The sequence below is a fragment of the Babylonia areolata genome, chromosome 23, assembly GCF_041734735.1.
Source record: "Babylonia areolata isolate BAREFJ2019XMU chromosome 23, ASM4173473v1, whole genome shotgun sequence".
Lineage (NCBI taxonomy): Eukaryota > Metazoa > Mollusca > Gastropoda > Neogastropoda > Buccinidae > Babylonia > Babylonia areolata.
The window spans coordinates 27,069,383-27,074,382 of record NC_134898.1 but is presented as its reverse complement, the minus strand read 5'-3'; the positions used below and the strand labels follow the sequence as shown (position 1 = coordinate 27,074,382).

General features: G+C 47.4%; 1 protein-coding gene across 3 annotated transcripts in view; it reads right to left on the bottom strand.

Annotated features, from left to right (window-relative positions):
* LOC143297950 (popeye domain-containing protein 3-like) overlaps window positions 1–5,000 on the bottom strand; it is a 41,192-nt gene that overhangs the window by 30,632 nt on the left and 5,560 nt on the right. The window lies entirely within an intron of this gene.

The following is a 5,000-nucleotide window of genomic DNA, read 5'->3' as shown; positions in this document are numbered from 1 at the left end:
CTGAAGGGACAGACACGGGTACACACCATGAAGGGACAGACAAGGGCATACACACTGACTGGACAGACACGGTTACATACCCTGAAGGGACAGACACGGGTACACACACTGACTGGACAGACACGGGTACACACACTGACTGGACAGACACGAGTACACACCCTGAGAGGACAGACACGGGTGCACTCCCTGAGAGGACAGACACGGGTACACACCCTGAGAGGACAGACACGGGTGCACTCCCTGAGAGGACAGACACGGGTGCACACCATGAAGGGACAGACACGAGTACACACTCTAAGAGGACAGACACGGGTACACACTCTAAGAGGGCAGACACGGGTACACACCCTAAGAGGACAGACACGGGTACACACACACCTTGAAGGGACAGACACGGGTATACACTCTAAGAGAAGAGACACGGGTACACACTCTAAGAGGACAGACACGGGTACACACACTGACTGGACAGACACGGGTACACACCCTGAGAGGACAGACACAGGTACACACCCTGAGAGGACAGACACGGGTACACACTCTAAGAGGAGAGACACGGGTACACACTCTAAGAGGACAGACACGGGTACACACCCTGAGAGGACAGACACGGCTACACACTCTGGGTAGACAGACACGGGTGGGTACACAACCTGAGAGGATGCGGACATCACAGAGCGGACTGTCACAATGCACGTGCTAACCGAACTACAGGCCCCGCACAGCCCTATATCACTCATCTAGCCTTAAACGGTGCCAAGAGACACCAGTTCATGTGACAAGATATGGCTTCTGTGCTCGACTGGACTGGGCTGAGACACGCAATCGTAATGTACTTAATTGTGCATGCAAACTAATACAAAAACGCATCAAGTGTACATGCAATCACACACACACACACACACACACACACACACACACACACACACACACACACACACGTCGATTTGACTCTCATAACACCAGACTTCTATTTTCTCTTTGTTTCTGAAGTATGTACAAGGGATGTTCATCCAAGATTTCCCCTGACTTACTTCTGGTTATTGTAGGAGGCTGAAATTGCACATGTATACTAATACGTTTTTTGTATCTAGTTCACGTGGTAATTTGCATATCTGAACTCGTAACAGTTTCTCTTTTACTGGTGCTATGGTGGAGAAAGATGTGATAATGGAGCCAGTTGAATGCAGAGCGATCATCAATTTTATGTACTTAAGAGGCGTAGTCAAGCACTGGCACCGTTAGTTCAAGTGTGGCCGCACGTCGCGTCGATTGAAACGGCTCCATTCCCGGGCGACCACAGTCCGTCATTGATGAAGACACCATCTGGCAACTGGAGGCCGCCATTCTGTGAGATCGCCGCATAACCGTTCACCAACTCGCCCAAGATATCAACATCAGAGTGGGGTCTGTGGAAAAAAAAAATCTATGACAATTTGTACATGCGGAAGTTGTCTGCACGATGGGTTCCCCGGTTGCTCACACCTTTCCAAAAGCAGGAACGAGTCAAGTGCTCCCAGGATCTTTCGGCCATGTGTCAAGAAAACCAGGAGGACTTCTTCGATAGACTTATCACGAAGGACGAAACATGAGTCCGTCACTATGATCCAGAGACTAAAGCCCTGTCCAAGCAATGGAAGCATTTTGACTCATTGACTCACTACCTATGAAGAAGGTACGTGTCAACCCTCGGCGAGCAGGTTCATGCTCAAAGTCTTTTGGGACCAGCACGGAGTAGTGATAATGGATTTCCTGGCAATGGGTACTACAATTACCGGGATATACTACGCTTCATTGCTGTAGAAACTGCGGGGGGCCATCAAAACCGAGAGGCGTGGCATGCTGACCAAAGCTGTCCGCCTCCTGCAAGACAACGCCCCAGTTCATAACTCGTACGTTGCACCAGATGGAAGCACGGTCCTGCAGCTATGAAATCTTTCCTCACCCCCCGTACTCTCACGACCTCGCACCATCTGACTTCCACCTCATTACAACCGTGATGTCATTTTTTGAAGGGCAAGCACTTCCCAGACGGTGAAACGCTTTTTTTCTGTGGTCAAGTCGTGGCTTTTGGCGCAACCTGCTGACTTCTACAGGCAAAGTCTTCATAGCTTCATAGTGATGGGAGAGGTGTGTCACCCTTGGTGGTACGTGTGAAAAGAAAGACTACTAACTGTGCCAAGTTCCGTTCCTCTCAGTCCATGGGAAAAGAGTCTGGTGAAGTCTTTAATAAACATCCCTCGTAACATGACACATGACCCGTCTGTCGTGTCTGAATTGCAACTCTGAAAAGAGGGAAGTGTCATCTCAAAAGAACACAAACAAACACGCACACAACACTCTCTCTCTCCCTCACACACACACACACACACACACACACACACACACACACACATATATATATATACACATACACACACGTATGTACGCACTCACGCACGCACGCATACACACAAACGCACGCACATACACACACTCAATCACAACAGCAGGGTTTTTTTCTCTTTCTTTGGTTTTGAAGTATTTAACACAACACATGGTCTGTCGTATCTGATGAAAATTTGTTTCCGTGAGCTTTTTGTTGTTGTTGTTGTTGTTGTTAAAGCACCCCCCTTCCCCACCTTCTAAGCCAGTGAGAGAGCAGACAGACAGCGAACAGACACAACCACGCACAACAAAGGCCCGAGGATCCAAAGAAGATGCAAAAAAATGCAGAAAGGCCAACAGACACAAATACAAACAACCACCCTTGCTCCGCCCTTCCTTGTAACCCCAGCGCACGTGCGCCACGGTTTGCGCAAAGATGGGCCGACACAGACACGTCTCAAGTTGACAGTGACGCGGGTGGGCAGACGAAACGCCCCCCGTGATTGATCGATAGTGCCAATCATCACCGGAGTGACTGATCGATACTGCCTGTCACTGGCAACACGGTGGGCTGCTGGCGATATCAATTAACCCCTCAGCACCAACCTGTCGCCGTCTGTTATAGGAATGCACCAAGAAACCTTCTTCCCGGCAGTTAACACTCAGGGCTGACCTTTCTCAGCAAGGGATGACTGGTTGTGATCTGCGAAGCGCTGATTAATTAACAACCACGACAAAACGCGGTTTCCCCTTATTCTCAGGCTTTTTTGCTATGTGTAATGTCTTTAGTATTATCAATATTATGAATATGACTGTTATCATTACGATCATTACGATTATGATTATTGTGATTATTATGATTGTGATGGTGATTTTCATTATTATTGTCATTGCCAAATCATCCTTGAGATTCATTGGTAGCTACCGCTAAATCTCTTCATGACGTTCACTTTACATTTGAGTGAGTTGTTTTGTTTATGTATGTACCCTTACATTTCGTGGAAATATAACCGTCTCAGACGGGAGAAGAAGTTGGGATTTTATGCTTTTTTTAATCAATCAGTCAAAACACGACAAAAGAGATGTAGACAGAAGAGTGCAGAAAGACAGGGACTTCAGAAGGGAAGGTGACATACTGCTCATTTCAGTACTGCCCAGAGCAGACTAAGAGGAGGGCAAAAGGGTATTCGCAAGACAGCATCGTTATTTCACACTGGACATTCTGGGTGGATGTGACCCATACTGAACCAACAAAAGCACAGAATAACTGATAATAACGAGTGATGATGTGGAGAGTTTCCGATAAAAAAAAAAACCCGCAAGTCTTTTAATCGTTCTTCAAAGCATCAGCAACAATTAGGTATCAAGAAACGTTTAATTCATTGATTACTTTGGGACACAAAGGATTAAGACTTTTTTTTTTAATAACATTCTCTAACATTTCTCTTTTGATAAACTTTCCCATTTTCATACTTACTTCACTTCCTGCTCTGCACAGACTACACAAACCAAAAGCTGATCATGAATGCAAACACACACACACACACACACACACACACACACACACACACACACACACACACACACACACACACACAAAGGGAGTTTCAGCTTCAGTTTCTCAAGGCGTCACTGCGTTTGGACAAATCCATATACGCTACACCACATCTGCTAGGCAGATACCTGACCAGCAACATAACCCAACGCGCTTAGCCAGGCCTTGAGTGCATGCAAGTATATTCTTGTACCCAGAGTGGATTTCTTCTACATAAATTTGCCAGCGGACAACACTCTCGTGTCGAGGGTTCTTTTTCAGTGCGCCAAGTGCGTGCTGCGCACGGGACCTCGGTTTATAGTCTCATCCAAATGACTATTATTATCAGGCTCAGTTCAATTTTCCAAACAAACCTGGGAGAAAGGGCGGGAGCAGGATTCGAACCCAGGCCCTCACGGACTCTGTATTGGCAGATAAGCGCCTTAACCATTCTCCCACCTTCCTCCATAAACACACACAGAGACAGACAGACAGACAGACAGACAGACAGACAGAGACAGAGAGAGGCACGCACGTACGCACAGGCATCTACCATGGGGACTAAGATTCAGGCACAAAAGGAAACAAACACAAAAGGGCAGACTAACAGAGAGAAAGAGGCGGGTTGAAAAGATACCCAAAGAACTGCAGAATCCACACGCAGAGCACCTGGCTATAAATAACTACAGCAGCATCACCAGCCGCCGTAGCGAAGAGGTTAGCGTCGTGGTCTGACGACAGGAAGAACGCGAGTTCAAACCCCATCAAAGGTGGGGGATAATTCGTGCCGCGACCATAGATAGATGTGAACATATATCTCTGTGGCCGCAACCGGCTCCTACCCACAGCTCAATGTACTAAGGGCTCAAATGGGCTCGACGGGCGCAATAGCCGAGTGGTTAAAGCGTTGGACTTTCAATCTGAGGGTCCCGGGTTCGAATCTCGGTAACGGCGCCTGGTGGGTACAGGGTGGAGATTTTTCCTGTCTTTAAGGTCAACATATGTGCAGATCTGCTATAGTGCCTGACCCCCATCGTGTGTATACGCACGCGAAAGATCAAATACGCACTTTAAAAGATCCTGTTATCCATGTCAG